We start from the raw sequence: 27,702 nt of genomic DNA, 5'->3' as shown, positions 1-27,702 counted from the left end.
CATGAAGTATATGTACGATAACTAGGAGAGAATTAATAGAAGAATATGGGACAGAAAGAGGAAAAGGAGAATGAAAGAGAAAGAGGGGAACAGAGAGAAAGGAGAGAGAGATAAAGACAGAGAGATAGAGATAGAGAGACAGACAGTGGGGCAGAGGGAGGGAGGGGAAGGAGGGAGAGAAGACAGAGAGAAAGGGAGAGGAAAGAGACAGGTAGGAGATGGAGTTTCTTGGGTGAGAAACAGCAAGATCATTGTCACTGGGTCATAGGATACAAAGGAGATGAGGTTTAAGAAATAGGGGTGGCCCTGGAGTCAGGAATACCTGAGTTCAAATCCGGCCTCAGACACTTAATAAGTGGCCTTGGGCAAGCCACTTAACCCCATTGCCTTGCAAAAAAAAAAAAAAAAAAGCAGACTAGAAAGGTGGCGGGGGTGGGGGTCATATTATAAAGGGCTATGAACATCAGAGATATCAGATATAGTCAATGAGTTGCTCTTGCTGCTCCTTTCTTTCCCTTCTGTTTCCCTTTTTCTTTTTCTTCCTCTGTCCTCTCCTTCTCTTTCCTAACCTTTCTCTCTCTCTCTCCTTCCCTCTTTCCTACCCTCCCATCTTCTCTCTCTCCCTCCTTCCCTTCTCCAAATAGTCTAACACAGTTTATAATGAAATTGGCTACTTTTCATGAAGGAAGATTCAAACATGACTCCAAATTTTCTGGTCTGATAGAGAGTTCATTATTAGTAGTAGAGGAACCATGGACAGGAATAGGGTTGTGGGAAAGGGGAACTGCTTTATTAGGGGGAGTGGATATGGTTGGATAATGGGGTTACAGAAACCGAGCTCTTGCGCTGGCAGAGTCCTCAAAGGTCATTGACTCTATCTCCCTCATTTTATGTTTTTGGGAGAGAAAGGTTCAGTCACATAGGTAGTAAATGAAATAGAATTTAGAAATAAGAATTTTAGAAGGAGATTTTGAATCCAGATCTTCCTGACTCCAAGTCAAATATCCTATTGACTTCCTCATGAAGTGTCTCAAAGTAAGGAACTAATGAGTTGGAGTTTGATCCGATTAATTTGGAGATGACAATGACTTGTCCAAGGTCACATAAGTAGGGAGCTACGGAGATGGTATTTGAACTTATTTCCTCTGACTCTGGGTCTAGCCAAAACATTTTTAGAGAGATGTCATGATTTCCTTTGTATATGTCTTAAGGGCAGCTGAAAAAAAACCCCAGCACCATCGTTCTAGGAAGGGTCAAAGAACTAGGGATAGAGATTTGGGAACCATCAGCATTGAAGTCATAGATGATATCCTAATTGTTTCCTTTTTTTTACTTTTAGTTTTCAAAAATAATTTAATTAAAAATAGATTCCACCTAATTTAAAATAATGAATCCATTAATGACTTTCAATCTTTATTGGTCTCATGGACATGTCAGTGATTTGAATGAGATAGCATTACTATTAATGGAACATCTCCAAAGAAGTGAAACTGGCTTTCCGCTCCCTAGAACAGGTCTTTCCTGACTTTATTGTATTATTCCCTCTTCCTGGAATGTCCTTCTCCCTCATCTGCACCCTTCAAGGCTAAGCATTCTTTGCCAAGTGTTCTGTGATCTTCCCAGGTGAAAAATATTATCACCTCCTCTACTGGATTAGACATTCTAATGGATATTGAGGTACCTTATCTTTATATCTGCCTAGCACAGTATCTGGCACATAGAGGGGTATCAATAAATACATTAAGTCAAAACAAAACAAACTTTCCATAAGACATAATGGAGTCTCTGTACTGAAAGTTGGCAAGGAGACCACATCACACCTACTGTTCATGAAACCATATAGGCAAACGTTGTCCAGATAAAAATTCATCATTCTTGGATCTGTTTTGAGGGTAGTGTTCTGTTTTTCTTATTCTCTTTTGACATATTTGAACTAGATATCATAGGGAAGGGAAAGTATTAGCCAGATGTTAGGAAAAATGAGAATCTTCCCCCAACTCACCTAGCCAAAAGATTATGCCAAGGAAGATATTAAATGAAGGGTGGAGAGGGAAAGAGTTTGGCAGATGGGAGACTTTCAGGCACATGGGTCAAAGTGAAAGAATTAGAATATTGCTATTATTTCAGTTTTTTTTGAATAATTTGGTTTGTAGGTCTGCACAGTTGAATTTATTCGGGTAATTGTGAAAGAATTTAGCAGGTTATTTCTATCATTTGCTTTGTGTCTGTGTATTTATAATAAATGCATATGGTAAAAATGAGAGGAGAAAATAAAAATCAAGAAATTTTCCATGCTAACTTTTACTGACTTCATGGAAGTCTATTGTTATAGTAAGGTAGAAGGGAAAAATCAAGATCATAAATGAAAATCCATATTCTAAGTTTATTCTGCTTTGAAAATTTGTAGTCTTGAATGGAAGGATTTATATCTGACCTCTCCTAGAAAGACTCTTGAAAATTTGGCCTATGAGCATTTACACCAAGTGGAACAACTCTGGGCCGAGTTAGATGAGAAATTGGGAAGAAAGAGACCTCATTTCCATGCAAGGAAATAAGGGGTCAGGAGGGTCAACAATGAACATTCTTCAGAGGGCATATCAGCTTCTTAGGTCACTTCTGACTTGGTTTCCTTTCCCTTTCTCAAGGGATGCCTATTATAGGAAGATGTTACCTTCTGATAAGTTTATCCAGAACTTCTGCTAATTCTCCAACATATAAGTTTGTGAAATATCAGGTTTGACTACTATGGAAATGATCCTCTGCTGTTCCCTGAAAAAAAGAGCTTGGGTTTCAGGTTTTGCCTTTATCTGATGGGAGCTATTTCTCTATATTTCTATGCTTATTTGATTTTTTGTTCCTCTGCCTCTCCTTACCCCACCCCACTTACCAAATTAATTCTCTTTTTTTGACTCTGGTAAGCCCCTGTGGGACACATGTAAGCAATTTTCTTTGTCATATTAAGGAGGACATCCTGGTACTATAGAAAACACTGGCTCTGGAGTCAGGGTGCAGATTCATATCCTGCCTCAGATGGGTATTGTCCCTTGGGGATATGGCCAAATTCCGATCTCATTGGCCTCAGTTTCCTCCTCCATAAAATAAGGAGGTTGCCCTTAGATGGCTTCTTAATTTTTAAATAATATTTTATTTTTCCTTGATTACTTATAAAACCAATTTTTAAACATTTCTTTTTTACATTTTTGAGTTCCAAATTCTATCCTCCCCTTTCTCCTTCCCTTCCTCCCTAAGATAGTAACCAATTTGATAGAGCTTATACATGTGCAATCATGTAAAATGTACTTCCATATTGTTAGGAAGGAAACTTGATCCAAAGTGAAAAATAATATGCTTCTGTCTGTATTCAGACACCATCAGTTCTTTTGGAACTTTTCATCATCAGTTCTTTGGGACTGTTCACTGTATTATTGAGAATAACTAAGTCATTCACAGTTATTCATTGTGCCATATTGTTATTTCTGTGTATAATGTTCTGGTTCTGTTAATGTCACTTTGCATCAGCTCATATAAATCTTTTTTAGGTCTTCCTGTTATTTCTTATATAACAAAACAGTATTCCATTCCTTCACTATTTAAATGGCTTCTAAGAGACTTCCAACTCTAAATTCATGACTATTTACTCCTTTGGTAAAAGCCTGGTTGCAACAGAATTCCTTTCTCTTTTAGACATATGTTTCTGAATGAATAATTTTTTTAGCCTGACTTGCAAAATCAAAGAGCAATACAGAAAATAATTTTGCATACTGAACATAGAAATGTGCAAAAGTAGAATTCTATGACTATTAGAGGGCTGCCAGATGGCACAGTGGATAGAGCATCAGACCTGAAGTTAGGAAGATTCATATTCCAGAGTTCAAGTCTCGCATCAGAAACTTACTACCTATAGACTTGAATGGAAGAAGTTACTAGACATCACTTGACTCTGTTTGCCTTAGTTTCCTTATCTGTAAAATCATCTGGGGAAGGCAATGGCAAACCACTCCATTATCTCTGCCAAGAAAACCCCAAATTGGGTCACAGAGAATTAGACACAACTAAAATGACTGAACAATAACAATGATTATTAGAAGCAGCCATCATTTTACAGACATGAAAGCCCCCTGCCTTTCCCAAACTGAGGCATGAAGCCCTTAAATAACTCTATTCAAGTTCATGCAGGGAGTAATTAACCATTAATTATAACTAGAAGTAACCTCAGTAGTCAAGTCCATGCCCTTTCTTTTACAGATGAAGAAAATGAAACCCAGAAAGAAGAAACCAACCTAATCAAAGTCATAGACAAGAGAGGAGTCTAGATCTCAGGTTTCCTGTCTCTTAGTTTGCTTTCTTGGATGTGATGAGACTCAAAGGAGACAACGGATGGAAAGCATTTTGCAAACTTTAAAGAGCTGTATAATTACCGGTAGCAGTTGTTGTTCTTTTAGTCACCAGACCTCCAGTCTGGTGATGACTTCATTGCCTGAGCCTTCCATTCTCCTCCTGCTGATCTCAAATAATGTTTATGGAGTCATATAGAGGTGTGCTGGTATATGGATAAGCCATGCTCACCAGAAAAAAAATGGATGCTCATACTTCCAAGTTTAATCTGCATTATTAGTACTTCCTTAAGTCTAGACAATCAGTCCAACGATCAATCTAGTCTTGATTTATAATTTGCTGCTCTCTGAAGAGTAAATTTAATAATCTCTCTACAAGGTTGAACACTTCAGTTTAATTCTTTCCATTGTAGTATTTGCCTGCTTTAGTAATATTTGATTACAAAATTACAACAGTGAGAAAAAACTCAAGAATTTAAATTAGAATCTTGCATATGCGCTAACAAATAACATTAAAATCAAATGGATTCTGTGATCTCATCTATTTGGCTGCTCACTCCCTTCAGGTAATGTAGATTGCAGCTCATTCAGATGTCTCCTATTGAATCCTTATTTAATATTTGATGGTGGATGACCACGCTTAAGGCTAGCTCGTTCAACTATTTCAGTTCTGTCTGACTCTTCACAATCTCAATTTGGAGTTTCCTTGGAAAGGATACTGGACTGGCATGCCATTTTCTTCTACAGCTCATTTCACAGATGAGGAAACTGAAGCAAACAAAAGGTCATTCAGATAATAAGTGTCTGAGTCTGGATTTGAACTCAGATCTTCCTAACTCCAGGCTTGGCGCTCTATACACTGGGTCAGCTAACTGTCCCAAACACTTAATGGTAGGAGGAAAAAGAAACATAATTATTTTCTTGGGAAAGTCCACAAAGGAACCATCACAAGAGTATTAGAAGATACCAGAGCCTGGAAGTCTAGGGAAGAGCTATTAGTTCAGCAGTCAGAAAACATCAGGGGGAGTGGGTGGTCATTGGTGTCCAATGCTGCAGAAAGTCATGGAAATAAGGACTGTGAATAGGTCAGTGGATTTTGCCGTTTAGTGCATTGATGACCTTATAGGGAACAGGATTAGTAGAGTGGTATGGAAGTAAAGTAGATTTTAGGAGTTTGGTGAGTGAATTGGCAAGGACGTACAAGAACCAAGTACAAGATGCTACGTGAGAAGTTTAGTGGCAAGGGAGAAAATAAGGACAAGGTGGTGTGAGGGTCAAGTGACAGTTTTAGGATGAGAAAGACCTGAATTGGATAAATTCGGGATGAATAATTAAGAGGTTGGTATATAATTAAAATGAGACTAAATATTTTTAAAATGACTCCTACACATTCACTTAAAGCATGATATCCCTGTTATAAATGTTCAAGGTTCAGAATTCCAATCAATGAATTGCGCAAAGCACTGTTCACACAGACCTTTTGGACTGTTAGAGAAAGGGGAGACTTTAGAAATGATCTAGGTTAGGAGTTCTTAACCTGAGGTCCATTGACCCCCAAGGGATTCAGAAGCAGATTTTAAGGGGTTGGTGAAATTGTTTGGAAAAAAATTACATTTTTATTTCAAAAAAATGATTTCTTTTATTATATCTTTTATGATCGATCAGAAAAAGGGTTCACAGACTTGATCACATAGCCAAAGGGGTCCCGGACACAAATATGGTTAGGAACTTCTGATTATCCCCTCACTTAATATATGAGGAAATTGAATCCTAGTGAAGTTACAGGACTTATTAAAAGTCAAACAATGAGTGAGTTTTGAGTTGGGACTAGAACCCAGGTCAGTGTTATAACCACCATCTATAACCATTAAATGTGCAGATTTCATTTTCTCTATATGTAACATTTCCTGAACATTATAATATTGTGTGCATATATGTGTGTGTGTAAAGAAGTGTGCCTACATCCAAATCTCTATTTCCAATTCTTTAAATCTTAGGAATATATTTAAAGTTAACATTAATTGAAAGTAAAGGAACTAATGTGAATGAGTGAAAAGTCCATGTTTAATTTTTTCAATGTAATTTTATGACTTACAAGTACAGATCTGATAGACTTGTTAAAAGAAAAAGAAAAGCCCTGGGGCAGCTAGGTGGTACAGTGAATAGAGCATTGACCCTGGAGTCAGGAGAACCTGAGTTCAAATTTTGCTTCAGATACTTAATAATTACCTAGCTGTGTGACCTTGGGCAAGTCACTTAACCCCATTGCCTTGGAAAAACAAAACAAAACAAGAAAAGAGTTCCATAGTAGAGATGTCAGTTTTCTTAAGATAGCAAATGCCCCTGGAAATGGTTTGTTCTAGTGAATAGATTGAGCAACTTTCTCCAATGTTGGCTTGTCAGTATGACTTTGTTGGGGAAAAATGTACTTTTATAGATAGTTTAAAGTTAAACTTTCTTCCAATCCTCAGTGGAGTTTCTTTTCAGTATTTATAGAGCCTATCATGGTAAGACATTTCTCTATTTTTAAATAGGGAGAAGCAATTCAGTATAATGGGTTATGGTCTGGCCTTGGAGTCAGGAATACCTACTTTTGAATTATGCCTCTTTGTCACCTATAAACTACATAACCTTGGGAAAATAATTTAATTTTCCACTTTCCTAAGAAGACTTTTAAAGATTGTTATGGTACATGAATACTATGGAATATTTTTGCTTATAAGAAACCATAAATGGTCAGACTGTAGAGAAGCAGGGAATGACTTATAGGATCTGATGCTGAGTGAAGGGAGTAGGGTCAAGAGAACGATGTGCATATCAACAACATATGAGATGAACAACCTTAATGGTTGCAATTCCTCTGGATGGTCCAGAGAGCTAGCACAACTGTATTAGACTGGTAATGGTTTATATCATACCCAACCAGAGGAAGAAATCAAAACAAAACACACAGAAAAAAATACCCCTACCAAATCTGATAAACACTTTATAAAAATTATCTCTTATGTATAATTCCTCATGCCAAAAATTACTAATTTGTAAATATGTTTAACAATATATGTGTATATATATATATATATATATATATATATATATATATATATATATATATGCTAACCTGCCTGTTCCCTACTGAGAGGAGGGGAGTGGGAAGGAAGGGTGGAGGGGAAACTTTGAAACTTGGAAATATGCATGTACTAATGGATGAAAATAAAAAAATAAAATAAAAATATTAATTGCAAGGATGAAGAGAGTCTCCACAAAAGAATTTCCCTATATCAGTGAAATGGCAGTTTAGACCAAAACAAAGCACTTTCTATTACCGATAAGTTTTAGAAAGGAAAATGAAATTCATAAACTAGAAATCTCATTCATTATTAGAAATCTTAGATTACTAAATAAACACAATTTCCCCTCTTTATCTCAGCCACTATTCAAAAAAAAGGCTTTGAAAGTAGATCCCCTTAGGCTTGTATCTGTATTCAATCCCTTGGGATTACCAATAACAAGACTGAAATATGCTCTGGATATTAAGCAGGGCATCTTTCTAATCTTCAGACAGATTTTCCTTACCACCATGCAGTCTCAGACTGTGTCTCTTTTCTGATCAGTCTGTGTCAGATCAGAAAATCCAGTTATTTGATTATTAAATTGAACATAATTGGGGATCTGCTGCTAACCAATTCTTCAAAGGCAGTGGTAGGTCATTCACATTTTCCCATTCCCATCATTACTTGGACTGAATTATTGAGAATCATAAAAACAATTCCACAATTCACTGCCCTTCCTCACAGTGCACTGCCCTGAATTTCCCCTCTGAGTAAAGGAAAATAATGTTCATTTCATAGGAAGCGAATGACACTTCAGGTATTATATCATGCAAAGTTTTCCAAGAAAATAATAATAATAATTAATAATAGTAATAGTAATAGTAATAGTAATAGTAATAGTAATAGTAATAGTAATAGTAATAGTAACAATTACCTCCTATTCTGAATCTCTTCCACAGCTCCCTTTGCAAGTGAGTGGAGATCAATTACATCACACACTGTCCCCAATCTTCCTTGCAACCTGGTGCTGCCTTTGGTGGCACTCTTTCTAAGAAGCTGGTGTTTCCTGCTTCTGCCAGTGGCCCTGCCGCCCTGCCCCCAGTGGGTATATGACACAATGCCACTTGCAAATGAAGGGGGATGGCCCAATCAGAAGGTGCAGCAAAACTCTGGAGGGATCCTGAGGGTGAACAAAGAAAGAAAGAAAGAAGTTAAAGGCTCCCAAGTATTAAAGAGGAGAAGCTGAGCAGGGGGAAAACTATAACTGCCAAAAAGACTCAATAGGTCCATGGCTGGAAGGGGGGTCCTGCCTCTCCTGCTTGGGGTCACTCTTCTCTCTCCTGGGAAAGCAGTAGTTTACAGTCAGTTGCACCTGTCCCTAGCATTGACTTTCTCTTGGTTAAAACTCTAGGACGTGAAGTTACACCTATTTAAAAAATCAAAAGGCAAACACACCAAAAGACTGAAACTCCTTTGGTCTCTCTGGATGATCTATTTCTTTCTTTCTTTTTTTTTTAATAAAAGATTTTATTTATTTTGAGTTTTACAGTTTCCCCCCTACTCTTGCCCCCCCCCCCCCGAAAGCAGTCTGTTAGTCTTCACATTGTTTCCATGGGATACATTGATCTAAGTTGAATGTGAGGAGACAGAAACCATTGGGTGCCCTATTTCTAAATGCCAGAACGATGACCTTGGGAGAGTCAAAGAGGGGGCAAAGACACAGTCCTGAATAGTGCTCAGCTGTCTTGGAAGCTGATCACTAGAGAGCCAATCCCTGGGCTTGCTGGCTCTCTTCCTTCCAAATGCTAGTCAAAGAGATGCCAGCTCCCTGGCCTGGCATTCAGCTTCCTTATCACCCAGGGCTCCTGATGAGTTGATCAGTCACAAGCCTCCAGAGAGGAGAGGGAGGAAGAGAGGAGGAGGAGGAGGAGACAAGAAGGGGGAAGAAGAGGCAGCTAGAGTCAGGAGGACCTGGGTTCAGATCAGACCTCAGACACAATAATTACCTAGCCGTGTGGCCTTGGGCAAGCCACTTAACCCCATTGCCTTGCAAAAACCTAAAAAAACAAAAACAAAAAAAAAGAAGAGGGGGAAGAGAGGAGAAAGAGTCAAAAGAGGAGTGGGGGGGGGAAGGAAAAGAAAGGGCAAGAGAAAAGAAGATAAAGGAGAAGGATCAAGAGTGAGAGAGAGAAAGAGAGAGAGACAGATAGACAGACAGAGGAGAGAGAGAGAGAGAGAGAGAGACAGACAGACAGGAGAGAGACAGACAGACAGACAGAGGAGAGAGAGAGAGACAGACAGACAGACAGGAGAGAGAGACAGACAGACAGAGGAGAGAGAGAGACAGACAGAGGAGAGACAGACAGACAGACAGAGGAGAGAGAGAGAGAGAGAGAGAGAGAGAGAGACAGACAGACAGACAGACAGAGGAGAGAGGAGGAAGGGAAACTAGGGAAAAAAGGGCAAGAGAAAGGAAGATAAGGAGGGAGAAGGATCAGCAGGAGACAAGAGGAGGGGAGGAAGGGAAAAAAAAGGCAAAGGAAGTACAAGGAAGATAGGGAGGAGAACCAGGGTAGAGAAAGAGGATTAGGAAAATGGGAGAGGAATAGGGAGAAAGGTGGCAGAAGACCAGGTAACAGGGGGCACCAAGGAGGAGGGGCAGGGTGGAGAAGGAAAGGCAGAGAACCTGCCGGAGGAGTGAGGGATTTATTTAGCATTTTAAGATTAGTAAAGCTCTTTGCAAATATTATCTCACCTTATCTTCACAACAACCTTGGGAGGTATTATCCCCAATCTACAGATGAAGAAACTGAGGCAAATAGCATCATAGACCTAGTATGTGTCTGAGGCTAGTTCTTCACTTAAAACTTCCTGACTTTAGGGCCAAGGGAGGAGTATTTAGACAAGGCAAGAGTTGGAGGAGGAAGCCAAGAAGGGGATGAGGGAGGAGAAGGATGACTTAGGGGATGGCGTTTCTATCTTTTTCTTAATCGTCTTGCCTTCTCATTTCCCTGCAGGGTAGGGAGGAGGAGGAAGAAGGAGGAAGACCAGGAGAAGCAATAATAATGGAGTTTGTGATTCTGGGAGAAGTAGCAGGAGGTATTGGGCTAAGAGGAAGAGGGGAGGAAGGCAAAAGAAAGAAACCTGGGCTAAGGAAGTAACCTAATTAGGTTATTAGCAGCCTGGGGCTAGAGAACTTCCCACATGGCAGAGGAGGAGAAGAGTCTGACTGAAGGGACCTGGCCTCCTTAGAATTCACACCCTTCCCTCCTCCACCAGTCTCCTCTCTGGGAAAATCCCAAGAGTCACCTCAGCGGGCAGCCTGTTCTTTCTTGTCTCCCTGGTTTTCCCAGCTGCTGTCAGGAGAGAGGCAGTCAGCAGGGCAGATTGGTTAACTCTCTGCCATGTCCTGTGGGTGGGCCCTGGCTTATCTAGGAAGTCCTGTGTTTCAAGAGTAGTATAACGCCCAGGCCTCAGAAATGCACCCACTCCAGGACAACCTCTCACAATAGATTGTGATGCCTGGACAGATTGTCTCCTCCTTCTATTGCCTCCCTCCCTTTCTTCTTCTCTCTCCTTCCCTTTCCTCCCCTTTCCTCTCTCCCTTCCTTCTTTCCTTTGTTCCTCCCTTCCTCTTTCCCTTCCCTACCTCCTCCTTTGTCCTTTTTCCTCTCTACTTCTCCACCTTTCCTCTTACTTACATTATTTTTTCCTCTCTTCTTTCCTTTCCCTTCCTTTCATCCCTTCTCCCTTCTGTCCCTTCTTCCTATCTTCTTTCTCCCCTCCTTTCCTTCCTCCCTTTCTCTTTCCCTTCCCTTTTCCTTCTTTCTATTCTCCCTTTCTTTGTTCTCTTTTCTTTTCTACTTCCCTTCCCTCCCTCTCTTCCTTTCCTTCCTTCCTTCTCTTCTCCCTCCCTTCCCTTCTTCCTTCCTTCCATTCTTCATTTCATTTCTCCCATCTGTCCTTCCTTCTCCCCTTCTTTCCTTCCTATTTGACCCTAATTCCTTCTTCTCAATCTCATCCCGTGCCTTTCCCCTTCCAAAACCACCCTTACTACAATAAAGTATTAAAAAAGTTACACATATAATGCTTCATAACATGTTATTTGATCCTCACAAAAACCTGGGGAGGAAGGTGCTATTATTATCATCATATAGCACATGAGAAAACTGAGGCTGAGAGAGGTTAGGAGACTTCCCCGGGATTACACAGCATGTAAGTGGCTAAGGCAGGATTTGAACTCATATCTTCCTCCCTTAAAGTTCAACATTATCCATTGTTTCACCTAGTTTCCTTGTCTCCTTGCTTTTCCAGATCATCTCTCTCCTGTTCTGACTTTCTTCCCTTCAAAATCTTTACCTAATAATTAACCAATTCAATTTCATGCCAAGCTTCATCTTTGAGTACTTTGTTCTCTAACCTTACCCTTGACTAGAAAATGCTAGCTTTGATTTGTGTTCTCTCTCTCTTTATCTCTGTAAGTGTGGATTTCTAGTCCCATCACTTCCTAAATTACAACTCTGGGCTGCTTCCACCATCTGCCTTTTTAGCTTTTTCTGTTGCTAGTCACAGAACTGTGCTGACTGGGTCACTACACTTTTATGTTGTCTAATCTCCATTAGGCCTTCATTTCTGCAGATCAATGCTTTTATTCTTACCTGAATGTCTCTCCAACCTACCCCCCAAGGATTGACTACTAAGCATAGCTTCTTTGCCCAAGTTACCTATTTTCTCCTTTCTACTCTCTGAGTGGATGACCTTTTCAAATACTTTCCTGTAGAAAACTGAAGCCATTTGTCTGCTGCTCCCTCTTTTGCCCAACTTTCTTCCCTACATCTACTTACAACATTTGTACTTACTCTTCTCTCTTTTGGAAGAAGAAGTCTGGTAGCCTTTCTCCTTCTAAACACTGACTAATCTACATGTACTTTTGGTTTCTGTCAATTAATCCATCAACAATCAATAAGTTAGCATTTAATGGATACTTGCCAGGCATTTTACTAATTCATGAATGTATAAAGATAAAAATTATGAGGAATGTTGGGCTGCTTGGTTTCCACAAGAATGTGAAGGGAGATTGTTAGTTTACATTACAAAGACTGGGGTCTGCCTGTATTGGTGCCTATGGGTAGGTATGTCAGTATAAGACAAGAGAATTAACCTTGACCTAGCTCTGAGTTAACTTAGGTCTATGTCTTTCTCCTTTGTGACTGCTCAGGGAGATTACTGATCTTTCCCCTATGCTCACTGTCCTAATCAACAGGAGAAGAAAATGTTTGGGAATGAATGTATCAATTAGATTATGACCCTGGCCAATGATTGGCATAAAGGGAGGAGGAACAGGTCTTTCAAACTGCATATAAGCTTTGGCATTGTCATAATTTGGCAACTTCTTTCCTTAAGAGAGGAGGTCCTTCTTTGCAAAGATGCATTAATACAAGCCATTTTCATCACTCTGGACTAAGTATTTATAATGATGAACCATTGATATAAAAATGAAACAGGTTCTACTTTCAAGGAATATTCTTTCCATCTCTATTGGAATTCCTAATTTTCAGTCTTTCCTTATCCTCTGGTTCCTTCCACCTATAAATATGCCAAGACCTCCTTCCTTAAAATTGCCTCCCCTTGATCTTGCCATTATTTCATACCATCTATTATAACAGACTCAAAAAGGGGATAAGAACTGAATTTAAAGATTATGTGCTTAAAATATTAGAGAAGCAATTTCATAGTGAAGAGAGTCCTTACCCAAATAAGGAAGAAAGATGATCAGAAAATCTGTAATTCATGAAAATATAAAAGTTTTTGCATGAGCAAAAAAACCCACAGCTAACATGAAAAAAGAAGTTGACAATTGGAATAAAATCTCTGCATTAAATTTTTCTGACAAAGGTATGATACTCAACATTTGTGTTTAATTGCGTATATATAATATGTAGGCACATACATGGACCCATACTTATACATATATCCAAATTTTGGGAGAACATTGCATTAAATATCTTTAAAGGATTGAGAGTTTATATATGCACACATACATGTAGATATACTTATATATATATGTAACAAGTATATATATGTATGAGACTTGTGCATGTACATATGACTAAATTTGTTGTTTAGACTAATAATCATTTCTGACTCTCTGTGACCCCATTTGGGATTTTTGTGGCAAAGAAACTGGAGAGGTTTGCCATTTCCATCTACAGTTCATCTACAGATAAGGAAATTGAGGCAAATGGGGTTCAATGACTTGTCAAGAGTTACACAGCCAGTAAGTATCTGAGACTGGTCTTGGAACTCGAGTCCTCTTGACTCCAGAGCCAGTATTCTATGCACCTAGTGGTTCTATAGGACCAAAGCCATTCCTTAACAGATAAATGGTCAAAGGATATAAGTAAAACAATTTTCAAAAGAAGAATTTGCAATTAGATGAAACATTGTTCCAAATAGTATTAAATTAGAGAAATGCAAAGTAAAACAATCCTGAGGTTTCACCTCAGACTCAACAATCTAGCAAAAAAGAATAAAAGGGGAACAGTTAGTTTTTGGAGGAATTGTAAAAAGATAGACTCATTAATGAACTTCTGTAGCATTCTGGAAAACAATTTGGACTTTGGCTAAGAAAATGACTAAAATGTCCATACTTTGATCATGTTTTGAATCAAATACCCCTTCCAATTATAAGTATGCCTAATCTTCATCCTTAAAAGAGCCTCCTCTTGGGATCAGAAGACCCAGGTTTGAGCTGTCAAAAACTGTTATAAGGATAGAATGAAATGCAAAGGTAAAGGATTTGGGAATCATTAAATACTATATAAGGAGATTTCTTTGATACTATCAAGTTCAAAGTTCCTAAGCACATAGTAGGTACATAACAAATGGAAAAAAAATACAAAAAAAACCTCAATTAGAAATCACACAATTCTCCCTCACCTGCCATTGATATAAACAACTTCCTATTTTTGCATGTGAATTTATGCATACATTTTACCTGTGCTTTTTTACAAGTGTATTGCATATATACATGTGTATGATGTGTGCATGCTGTATTTGATCATGTCTAAGTGTACCATATGCCATAGTAGACTCAAAATGGAGACATGAACCGAATATTGAAGGTGGTCAAAGAAAAAGATACTAAGCACACCAAAATTTTGCAGTAGCCACTCAAAAAGCATTTAAGTGCCTTCCATGGGAATGCAGAAAAAGGGTTAGAAAATCAATTCCTGTTGTCAAACTAGTGGAAAAGGAAATGTGCAAACAAATATGTAATATATATATATATATATATATATATATATATATATATATATATATAGTTTAAGTAGGAAATAATCCACAGAAGTAGGAAATATTTCAGCAGAATTAAGAGTTAGGAAAGTCATATCGTAGAAGGCAAGATTTTAGGGGAACTTGAAGGAATCTAGGAGAAGCCAGGAGACAGAGGTAAGGAATAGGGGAAGGTCAGAGGAAATTCCCAGAGCCAAGAGATGAAATGTCCATGCTGGTGGATTGAAGAACCTCTATCAGAAAGTAAGGTGAAAGACAACATGAAAGTGTGTGTGTGTGTGTGTGTGTGTGTGTGTGTGTGTGTGTGTGTGTAAGAGAGAGAGGGGGGGGGGGGGAGGGAGAGAGAGAGTGAGCACGCTAATGAGCATGGTCAAACCTCTGCTTTAGGAAAATCCCTTTAAAACCTGAATGATAGATGAAATGGTAGATGGAGTGGAGAGAGATTAGAGGCAGGCAGCCCCATCAACAGCTATTGCTAGAGTCTAGGTGTGAGGGGAGGAGGCCCCACATCATAGGGATGGCAGTATCTGCAGGGAGAAGCAGTTTTATAAGGGCAAACAACTGGAGACAAAATTGATGCTCATTGTTTGGGAATGGCTAAAAATGATTTGTTGCATGAATGTATTGGGATATTGTGCTATAAGAATATGATGAATACATAGAAAGATAGGAAAACATGAATGCAAAGTAATCAGAATCAAATATATACAATTTAACAGCGTAAATGAGAACACTTTGCATCAGAATCAGGAAAATAATGTATAATTCTACAACAATGTAAATGAGGGGGGAAACCTTGAAAAAAAATAAAAGAAACTGAATTCTATGAATTTAAAATAATCAAGGTTGACCCTAAATTAGAATGAAGCTCTTTCCTTTTTTTCCTTTTTTTTTTTTTGCTAAAGTGGAAGACTGTAGGTAGGGAATAGAATATGTTATGTTTTGCAAGCAATAATATTTCCTGTATTTATGTTATTTCTTTGAATTTTCTGTTATTTGCATTCTACATTATATTTAATGAGCTATCATATAATTGTTTTTCTAATATTCAACCTGGGAAGTAGTAATAATTCACATTTATGTAATATATATATGTATATATATATATATATATATATATATATATATATGTATATAAAAGTTTCCAAAATGCTTTACCCATGTAATCTGACTTAAACCATAGAAAAATCCTGTGAGACCCTTTACCAAGATAAGATCCAAATGGTTACAGGACATAGACATAAAAAACAATACTATAAGCAAATTAGAAGATCAAGGACTAGTCTACCTGTCAGATCTATGGAAAGGAGAGCAGTTTATGACTAAGGAAGAGTTGGAGAATATCACCAAAAAACAATTAGATGATTTCGATTACACTAAATTAAAAAGCTTTTGCACAGATAAAACCAATGTAACCAAGATCAAAAGAAATGTGGTAAATTGGGAAACAATCTTTACAACTAATGATTCTGACAAAGGACTCATTTCTAAAATATACAGAGAACTGAGTCATATTTTTAAAACAAAAAGCCATTCCCCAATTGACAAATGGTCAAAGGATATGCAAAAGCAATTTACAGATGAGGAGATCAAAGTAATCCATAGCCATATGAAAAAATGTTCTAAATCATGAATTATTAGAGAAATGCAAATTAAAGCTTCTCTGAGGTACCACCTCACACCTCTCAGATTGGCCAGTATGACCAGGAAGGATAATGATCATTGTTGGAAGGGATGTGGGAAATCTGGGACACTATTACACTGTTGGTGGAGCTGTGAACTCATCCAACCCTTCTGGAGAGCTATTTGGAACTATGCTCAAAGGGCAACAAAAATGTGCATACCCTTTGACCCAGCAATACCACTATTGGGTCTATACCCTGAAGAGATGAGGAAAAAGGTAAAAACATTACTTGTACAAAAATATTTATAGCAGCCCTGTTTGTGGTGGCAAAGAATTGGAAATCCAGTAAATGTCCTTCAGTTGGGGAATGGCTTAGCAAACTGTGGTATATGTATGTCATGGAACACTATTGTTCTATTAGAAACCAGGAGGGATGGGATTTCAGGGAAACCTGGAGGGATTTGCACGAACTGATGCTGAGTGAGATGAGCAGAACCAGAAAAACACTTTACACCCTAACAGCAACATGGGAGTGATGTTCAACCTTGAAGGACTTGCTCATTCCATCAGTGCAACAATCGGGAGCAATTTTGGGCTGTCTGCAAAGGAGAGTACCATCTGTATCCAGATAAGGAGCTGTGGAGTTTGAACAAAGTGCAAGGACTATTCCCTTTAATTTAGAAAAAAAACCAGATAGCTTATTGTCTGATCTTGTTACCTCTTAGACTTCTCTTCTCTTTAAGGATAAGATTTCTCTCTCATCACACCCAATTTGGAACAAGGTACAACATGGAAACAAAGTAAAGACTGACAGAGTGCTTTCTGTGGGGGGGGAGGGGGGAGGGAAGCAAGATTGGGGGAAAAATAAAACTCAAATAATATCTTTAATAAAAATAAATAAAAAAAGAAAAATCCTGTGAGGTAGATGTTAGAATGATCCTTTTCTTCATCTTTCACATGTTGAAACTGAAGCTCTGAGCAGTTACATGAATTTCCCATTTGTCATATGCTTAATGTGAGAAGTGGGATTTGAACTCAGATTTTCCTGACTTCAGTTCCAGGACACCATCAACTTCGCCATGCTATTTTCCAAGAATGATTTTCATATCCTTGGTAAAAATTCAACTTGGTCATGATGAAAACATATTTTAAATATGCTATTGTAACATCTCCAAAAATTTATTTTAAAACTATCAATATATATTAGTAAAAAAATAAAAATCCTTCTTTCTTTAATTATTCTTTCCTGGATATCAAGATCATATTTTTCCAAAGAAAGGAGTTTGATATAGTTTACTTTTTATCTATTATTGAGAATAATTTATTTGGTAACTTAGGTATTAATGGATCTTTATGACTGGTAGAAATCATTTGCAAATGCATATAAGCCAGAAGTTGTTGTTTTTGGTAATCATTAATAACTTGTATGATTTCTTTTTCCATTATTGAATTTGAAATTTCTACTTCCTCTTTTGCTAATTTTTCTATTTTTATTATATTTTTAAAAACTTATTTATTTTATCAATTAACTGGTATATAAAGATGAATAGTACTTTCTGATGATTCTCTTTATTTGCAATTTTCATAAAAGAATACGTCTTGTTCATTCTTTACTCTGGCAATTTAATTTTACTCAGTTTAAAAAAATCAAATTAGCTAATGGTCTCCAAGATATTTTTAACCTCTGGCATATGAATTAGACTAAAGGAAAAAAGGGAAGAACAAAAATGCTGTGTGATAATTGGATGGGATACATGCCTTTCTTGAAATATCTCAAATTTGTGTTGTTCATGAGACACTTCACTGGATGAGATAGTCCCTAGTAGACTGCTGCTATGACTATAGGAATACCTTACTTATAAATAGTTTCTTATTATCCAGTATATATGTATAATACATATGTGGGAACACTATATATATATATATATATATATATATATATATATATATATATATATATATATAGCTATAACATATAAAGCATTTCAGTGTGAAAAATACATGCATGATGTATATATATACTATGCAATGTAGCACATCAATACATTAATGACATACACAATCACATATAGCATGTACACATCATACACATATATGTACACATGTTCAATACACTTGTATAAAAGCAAAGGTAAAATGTATGCATAAATTCACATGCAAAAATAGGAAGCTGTTTATATGAATGACAGGTGAGTGAAAAGTTTGTGGTTTCTAATTAAGGGTGTTTTTTTTTGTATTTTTTCCATTCGTTAAGTACCTACTTTGTACTTAGGAACTTTGAACTTGAGAGTATCAAAGAAATCTCCTTATGTAGTATTTAATGATTCCCGAATCCTTTACCTATGTCATCTCGTTCTGTCCTTATAACAGTTTCTGGCAGCTCAAACCTGGATCTTCTGACCCCAAGTCCCAAGCTCTTTCATCACCTCATCACTTCGAGAGGACCTGAACTTTGTTCTGTCTCTCTGGGAACAAGTGGGAGAGGATGGGAGGAAAGAATTGCAAGTTGTTTTGCTCATGATGAAAGTGTATGGAAGGACTGTTGCTGTGATGATTCAGAATTTGTACTCAGGATTGGCTCATCTTCTTTGTTGAAAAAAAAAAGTCTTAGGTGTTCCTGCAAAAGCCCCTAATCCCAGAGCAAACTCTTCTTTCTTTCATTGCTCTGTGGGAGAATCTGGGAGATAGACATCTTATTTTCTTTCAGGAGGTTCCCAAGGGAACCAGGCTCACACAGTTTACTTCTTTTAGAGAGCTTGGTCCAGTTCCACTTGGCTGACTGTCAGTTATCTGAGCCTAAGGGAGGAAGAGTTATTTTCCAGGCAGTTTCTACCCCCCAGTCCTTCTCCTTCTTCAAAGTATTCTGTTTATTGGGATAAATGAGAAAAAATGGATTTAAAAAAAATGCTTTAAATTTAGCTTACTCCTTATTCTGTCCTCAGCAAAAAATGACTAAGGATTTTTAAATTCAACAGAAATAAGGAAATGATCACTAGTTGATCCTGGGAGTCCCCCAGTGGCCAATTTAGGTAAGACCCTATTTGGGAAGGGAATGGGTGAACCTAATATCCCTGGACCAAGAATCCAAACTAACAAGCAGGAACTTTTCCATGTGAAATAATTGCTTCCCTGACTGTTAATTGTTTCTATGACATGTTATACACTTAGGGTGAACATTGCTTTTATAATGATTCCCAGCAATGAGAATTTTGCTTCTCTAAAGAGAAATTGCTGTCTTCAGGGAGTCGTGAAAAATTTCCATATTTTATGCTTTTTTTTCCAAACTAACTTGAAGCTATTTATAATTCATTAAGTATCACTTATGTGTTGTTATTATCTTGTTCTTCTCAATTTGTTTAATAGGATCGGTCCTAGAATAAGTCACAATCTTTTATATTTGGTATACTTTAGGCATGTAAATAATAACTACTTTATTTGGATGAACAAAAATATTATGAAATAAGCTCTTCTTTGTATTCCCTAAATGCATTTTTGGCATCACTTTAATAACAAGATGGTAATATAACTCATCCTCTTCCAACTTATTTTAATTTCTTCTGCTAAGTCTCTATATTTTGAAAGCTTTTCATTCCACAAGGTTTGGAAATACTGAGTATTTGGTATATAGTGTCATCTGTTTAATATTTTGCTCTTACATTTTTATGGATCAGAATTTTATGTGAGTAGTTTTGGGGAAAGTTAAAGATGTTTTATTTCTGATAAATTTCATTCATTGAATTTTCTTTTTTCAACTTTCCTTTTGTACTTCAGTATGTTTTATCAATATCCTCAGTTTTCATATTGACCAGATTTCCTCTGAGTGTTTTTTCTTTTTTCCCTCCCAGAGAGCCATTTCTTGCAAAAAAATATAAAAAATTCCCCAGCAAAAGTGATAGATACATAAAAAACCCCAGCTAAATTTATATAAAATATTCCATTTCTATAGAGAAATTGGGGGCCAAGTTAGTTCATTGTAATTTTACATTTGGTTTTTTATTGTTTTTGGTAGTTCTTTCCATTGTTTATATTTTTCTGGCTCTAACTACTTGAGCAAGCATTAAGTTTATATAAGTCTTTCCATGCTTTTCTATATTCAACAGATTTATAAGTGTACTAGAGCCAGCTCTAACCAGTCTGACCAATTGTTAAATTTTTAGTTGTGAGTATTTGTAATCTACAAAATAGTCTTTGACTCACTGTTTTGTGAATTGTCTAAACTTTATTTTAAAGTGTTAATAATGCAGTTTAAATTTTAAAATATATATTTACATTTTTGCCCTTAAGTTAAAAATTTACCCCGGGCCTCTGTGTTGTTCTATAAATATTACTTGAGCTAGGCAGGAGTACAATAAGAGGCTTAGGGAATGAGATCATTACCAGACTGGAGATCTGGTTACTGTAGGCTAATAATCATAATAATAATAATAACAACTTTATTATTATTAACAAGCAATTCTACAGTATTTGAAGGTTTATAAACTATTTGTAGCGACTATCTCATTATCCCACCACCCATGATCATAATCATTGTTTCTTTTAAATCTAATAATATTCTCTTATGATAATGTACTATAATTTGTTTAGTCACCAATTGATGCATATGTCTTGTTTTTAGTTTTTTGCTATACAAAAAGTGCTGCTATAAATATTTGGCAGGATATAAAACTTTTTTTTAACTCTTTGGTGATATCTGCCTAATCGAAGACTCTCTTAGACAAAACATAAGTTTTAGCCACCTTATATGCATAATTCCCATTATTTTTCAAAATATTTGTACTAATTCATCATTCCACCAATAATTGATCAATGTATTCCAATACTGGCTATTCTGATTTTTGACATATCTGCTAATTTGATGTGTATGAGGTAAACCCTGAAGGATCATTTGGTTTTCATTTTTCTTATTATTATAATTATTCTGAGCATTCTTTCTTGTGGTTGTAAATAATTGACAATGTTTCTTTTGACAAGGACTTGCTCTTTCACTTTTCTATTAGAATATGACTTTCATTTCTAAACTGTCTATATGTTTTGTTTAGCAAAATATATGCATTCATTTCTTTGGAACAAAGTATTTTCAATTTCATGGAAGCAAAAATATCCACTTTACCTTTTGTAATTGTTTTTATTATTTTTCCCCCTTTTTAAAACTAATAATCCATTTTTTACCCATAGTTGTGAAAGGGGATTGATCTGTTGCTCTTTTATTTTTTATGTTATCTTTATGGAATATGAGACAGGATATGGAACTAAACCTAATTACTGCCACATTGCTTTGCAATTTTTGCAGCAGTTCTTTCTTTCCTAGATAACAATATGTTCTTGGATTTATAAAACATTGTGTTATTGAGGTTCTTTCTTTCTGATTCTCAGCAATCTAGTTCAAATGATCTACTTTTCTATTCTTTAACCAGTACTCAATGGTTTCACTGATGGTTATAATATGGTTTTAGACTGGAAGTATTCTCTCTTTATTCCTACATTAAAAAATTCTCTCCATACTTGATCTTTTGTCTTTCTATATGAATTTTACAATTATTTTTTTATCGAATCAAAATCCCTTTAATTTTTATAGCATTTAATCTCTAAATTAACTTTGGTAACATTGTCATTTTTATTATGTTAATATTGTTCTAATTTATTATCATTAAAACAACCTAGCCATGGGCACTGAATATTTATCCAGCTTTACTTTCTTTATTTCTTTAAGGAAATAAAGAATAATTTCTATAAGAAATTTGAACATATTTTAGTAGATTTCTTCCCAAATCTTCTAGGCAATTTGCAATTATTTTGGGACGTTATTTTAATTGTATTATGATTCTCAGATTTAATTATTATTAGATAAAATATTATTGTATTGTGGGTTTATTTTGTAGCCTGCAACATTGCTAAATTTATATTCCCCCCACTTAGTTTCTTTGCTTAGGATTTTTTAAGCAAACCATCAAGTCATCAACAAATATGGATGATTTTTAGCTTTTCTTTGGCCATCTTTACATCTTCAGTTTCTTTTTCTTGTCTTATTGCTTGCCCTTTTAAAATATTATGAAATGATAGTGGGGGACATAGATATCTTTGCTTTACTCCTGTATCTTGGGAATTTCTAGTGTATTCCCAATAATGTTTATTTTTCTTTTACATTTTCTTTTATATTATATAAAATGACCCCTTTATGTGGATACTTTGGTTAATTTTCTCAGCATAAATGTGATTCCCCCCACCCCTTGATCTTGAAGAAGACCATGACAACTGGGTGGGGGTGATGCCATGACAAACACTTAATTGGATTTGAATGAGGGTGTCCTGTGCCAAGTCACCAGCCTCACTTTCTCCTCCAGAGCCATCTGGTTCCAGTAGCCAGATATGAATCAGGACAACTGGAGATAGCTCCAGATGCGACAAAATTAAGGTTAAGTGAATGCCCAAGGTCATACAGTTAAGTGGTAAGTGTCTGAGGCTGGATTCAAACTCCCGTGCTTCTGACTCCAAGGCCAGTGCTCTTTCCACTGCATCACCTAGATAGATATCCTTTCCATAAATGAGGGGGATATGCTGTGCCTATTGGGATAATGTAATTTTTGATGCTTTTGTTTTTAATAAGATTAATTAATTTGTTTTCCTAATAATTGATTTTCTTGCAATTTGATTATGATGAATTTTTTGGATAAATTGCTAGGCTAATTTGCTGATAGAATATTTAAAATGTTTAAATTATTATTCATTAATGTATTGGTTTATAATTTTCTGCTTCATTTTTCCATTGTTTAGATACAGAAGTATATTCATGTAATAAGAGGACTTTTACAGAGTGTTGTCTTTCCAGGTTTATGTGAATAATTTATATAGTTATAAGCATTAATTATAAAAATTTGACTGAATTTTCCCCAGGAGTTTTTTTCTTTTGATAGTTCCCTTACAGCTAATCCTATTTACTTTTATGTACTTTGATTGTTTAAGGTAATAACTTAGTATTGTTAATTTGGTAGATTGTTCTAGCTATTTGATCATATCTTTCTAGGTAATAGAGAGGCTTCTCGATACTAGATACTGTTTTTTTCACAACATTGTTATATTTGTTACAGTTTCTACCATTTCATTGCATAATCTAAATTGATCAGTAAGTTTGGGCTCCTAAAAATAGCTATTCTAAAATTTCTAGAGGCAATGATCTGATTATGAATCACTATCATAATCCCCTCCATTTCTAGGAAAAAATACACAATTCAACCATCTAACAAACCAAGTAGTAATGATGTTATCAACATTTTCTATTTTAAAGGGAAGTCTGTTTGATCTAAATGCATTTCTGTAATTAAAAAAAAGCTTATATACATTGAGAACATTTTCATTTTTCTTTTGTCAAGGAAATATTCATCTTACTATAGCTTCCTTGGAATGATAAGCCCTCAACTTGATCAAAATTGTATGAATTTTTTTTGTTTGAACACCAAAGTTCACTTTGTTCTTTTTGCTGTGCTGAAGCATACAGTGAGACCGGTTTTGTGTAGGAATTAATTGCTTTAACTGTGTTCTTACCTTTAGGCTTTAACTCCATTAAAGTCTCTAATATACAGTTTCATCTTTTTTCTTTTGCTCAATATATTTTGCCTAGGAAAAAAACAAGGTGTTTTTGTCTTCATCTGTCAATTTTGAGACTTTTAGTCTGGATTTTTCTTAGTTACATAAAGAATACTACACCTTTCTAGTCCAAAGAACATTTGGATATTGGAGAAACTTTTCCAAGATGAATTACTTCCTTAATGTTCCTTTCATTGAATCCCTATAACCAGTGTCATCATCTGCATACATTAAGTTATTAATATGATTAGATATGATTCCTCTTTTAATTTGAAAGTCATTCAATTCTATTCAGAAGTAAGGTGTTTTATGGTTATGCAATACTATAGGCTTAAAGTGTCTGTCTGGAAGAAATCACTTTTTATATAGATTGAACTTCTCAGTATTGGGTTGGTAAACCCAATGTATTAAGGAAAGAATAATTTTCCATGTGGATATACATCTTTTAAGGTATCAAACAATCGTTCAACAAAGACAATTCACTTAACCTCTCTTATGTTCTGTTTTTTCTTTTCTCTTTTCTTTTCTTTTCTTTCTTTCTTTCTTTCTTTCTTTCTTTCTTTCTTTCTTCCTTCCTTCCTTCCTTCCTTCCTTCCTTCCTTCCTTCCTTCCTTCCTTCCTTCCTTCCTTCCTTCCTTTCTTTCTTTCTTTCTTTCTTTCTTTCTTTCTTTCTTTCTTTCTTTCTTTCTTTCTTTTCAGGGTTTTTTTTTGCAAGGAAAATGGGGTTAAGTGGCTTTCCCAAGGCCACACAGCTAGGTAATTATTAGGTGTCTGAGACCAGATTTGAACCTAGATACTCCTGACTCCAGGGCTGGTGCTTTATCCACTGTGCCACCTAGCCACCCCCTATCCTTTATTTTTAAAATATGGAGCTTGACTAATTGAATTGCATTAGATTATAGACTTCTTGAAGGAAGTGACTAATGTTTTGCCTCTTTTTAACCCTTTTCTTCCTGATACTCAACTCAGTTCCTATTACACAGTAGGTGTTTAATGAGTGTTTAGTGATTGATCCTTTCTCTCAATTTGCAATTCTGTGATTTTATTTTTCCTTTGCTTCTTTGAATTCTTTTCTGAACAAAGCAAAGATGCCTCATTATCTCATTTTTTTCATAGCTCCATTTAAAAGACACTTCTCCAGCTACATGGAAATTGTTATTATAGTCTTGAAGAGATTGAAGAATACTTCCTATGATCCCTCTTCAAGTGGAGTATTTTGTACATCAGATGAATTTCAGCTCCTCTGTGATTTAGTAGAAACTCTTTGAGAATTATTATTAAACTATTGTGATGTGATGAATTCCATTATGGGCTTTTCTAGTCTTATCTTTGATGATCCTTGGGCAGAACTGATCCATCACTCGGTCTATACTTTAAGCCTTTCTGACTTTGTTTTCCCCTACTATGTTTTATTTATTAAAAAGTCTCCAAAAGCAAAATGGTAGAGGGTTCCAGCAGATTAAATTTATTTCATAGCTGTGTTCTACTTACAGATATCTTCTCTCTTCATTTCCTCAATCCCCTCTCTTTCCTTCACCTTTCTTCCAAGGTATAGGAGTTGTGCCAAGCTACCCATGGTTAGAGAAATCACTATTATCCTAGGCAGTTGGTGAAAAGAAGGCATCTGCTTTTCTAGGGAATCTTTTGAGTCTTAGAACTAAAGTCACTTAAGATTTGCACTAATTCTAGACAGCTGTTTTCTTCCACTTCTCTCACTCCTGGGACACTAATGTCTTGCTGTTTACTTTAAAGAAGAAAGTGTTTATTAAAAGTAATGTTTGTTGAAAATACTATATTGAGAAACTGGGGATGAGAGAGAGAGTCACTTATACCTCAGCATGGGGATGAAAATCATTAAGTATTGGCTTTTCATGGTGGTTAAGTGGTACCTTAAGTGGATGTTGTGTCTTATTCCCATATTTTCATGTTGGAATTAATTAGAGTCATCATTGTCTCAAGGCAAAGACTTGAATGAGTCATGAAATTAAACCAGTCATTTGGTTTATAATGACATAATAACAACTTCAAGGGATTAGGTGAACTATAAGAGAGTAGTCTTTATATTGTGATTCCTATCCCAAGAAAAGATAATAGAATTTTAAAGTGAAAAGACTAATGGTCATCAAGTCTTTGGGCACATGGCATGTGACCAAGAGACAAATATGAGCTGTCCAATTTTGCCTAAAAATTAGCTAAAAATTGTTTATCCTAATTAGTTTCTATAAAAAGAGTAGTTGGGAATGAAGAATTAAAGTTGCCTGTCTATTTATTGTTAGGTTAATCTTCAGGGTCAGCATGGTTCCAACACTAGCTGGAAAAAGCATGATGTGAGTTGAAAGAGATGAGGTCATCTCTCAGGTGAACTATTAAATAGACTTGGAGGACTGTTTGTCAAGGGGAAGAGTAAAGCAATCAAAAAGATAGACTTGATGAGCATCTATTTGTGGGCTTGAAGGGTTTGACTCACAAAAGGGCTGAAAGAGCCTTCAGATTATGATTGACTCACAAAAAAGCTCTGAGCAGTCAAAGACACAGCACAATTTATATAGACTCATTTATCCATCACCCTAATTAGACCTTTATCCTCTCTTTCCGGTATTATTAGAAATTGCCTCTTAATTGGTCTCCCTGGTTCAATCTTCTCCCTTCTCCAATGTATTCTCAACCCAGCTGCCTAAACTGATATCACCAATACATATTTTGAACCATATTATATCTCTCACTCAGAAGCTTCAATGTTCCAAAGTATCTCTCTAGGCTAAAAAATAGAAATGCCTTCATTTGATATTTAACATTCTTTACAACCTGGATCTGTTCTGGCTTTTCAAACTGATTGCACATCATTCCCTGTAATTTATGTATTCTATATTTTTGGTCAAAGTAGCCTACTTTATATTCTCTATAGGTTCTTTTTTTTCACCTGCCTGAATTTGGCTATCCCCATTCCTGGAATGAACTCTTGACTCTTCTTAGAAGGCCTAATTCTACTCATAAGTCAAATAATAGTTTCTACAGGTGACCTTTCATGATCTTCCTCATTGTTATTATGATACCCATTGAAATTATCTTATATATATGTATATATGCACACATATAATAACATTAGAATTCATATCATGTTATCTGTCTATAAATAATTTTTTTGTCATTGGAATGAAGACTCACAGAGAGCAAATGTTTGCATTTTGTCTTTGCATCCTCAATGTTCAATTCTTCACACATGCTTAATAATGGCAAATTGCATTGCATTGAGTTGATTCAAACTGACTGTAACTAAAGCATTGTGATTATGAACCTGGAGGCATGTCTCTAGGTGGAATGACTCAGGCTTGATTTTTGACCTTGGGCTAGTCAATGTTTTTATCAGTTACTTGGAGGGAAGAATGTTTAATAAATTTTCATGTGACAAAAAATTGTAGGACTGAAGGGATAGATGATACATTTTAAAACATTCAGAATCTAATATGATCATAATAAACTACATGTCAATTTGTATACTTGGACTTAAAAAAGAAATTGGGAGAGGCATGGCTAAATAGAACTTAGTCTAAAAATGAGTTGGGAATTTTAGTGGACTGCATGCTCAGTGTTTGTTCAAAAGGTAAAGTTGTTTTTGAGAGAGAAATAACGTCTAGGTTTAGATAGATGAGAGTTCTTCTGTGGCAAGGTGGAAAATGTCCTGCCCATGAAATCATTTCATCTGGCATTGCCAAGGCAACTGTAGGCAGAATTTGAAATTCAATAAATCTAGTAACTTTTTAGGGATGAATTAAATGTTTAACAACTGGCTAATTTTTAAGTTGATAATTTATATAAC

At 35.9% G+C, this 27,702-nt stretch overlaps 1 protein-coding gene across 3 annotated transcripts in view; it reads right to left on the bottom strand.

The window, feature by feature from the left end:
• LOC141518407 (gamma-butyrobetaine dioxygenase-like) overlaps window positions 1–27,702 on the bottom strand; it is a 117,278-nt gene that overhangs the window by 75,815 nt on the left and 13,761 nt on the right. The window contains exons 1-2 of one of the 3 annotated variants that reach the window (XM_074230401.1): window positions 10,694–10,712; window positions 8,319–8,564 (exon numbers count right to left, since the gene is read on the bottom strand). The gene's annotated coding sequence lies outside the window, so the exon portion shown is untranslated. Of the gene's footprint in view, window positions 1–8,318; window positions 8,565–10,139; window positions 10,235–10,693; window positions 10,713–27,702 lie in introns of those variants that run through there. The other 2 variants (XM_074230400.1, XM_074230399.1) reach the window with 2 other exon arrangements.

The sequence above is a fragment of the Macrotis lagotis genome, chromosome 3 (genome assembly GCF_037893015.1).
Source record: "Macrotis lagotis isolate mMagLag1 chromosome 3, bilby.v1.9.chrom.fasta, whole genome shotgun sequence".
Classification (NCBI taxonomy): Eukaryota; Metazoa; Chordata; class Mammalia; order Peramelemorphia; family Peramelidae; genus Macrotis; species Macrotis lagotis.
This window is presented reverse-complemented; position numbering and strand designations above follow the sequence as displayed.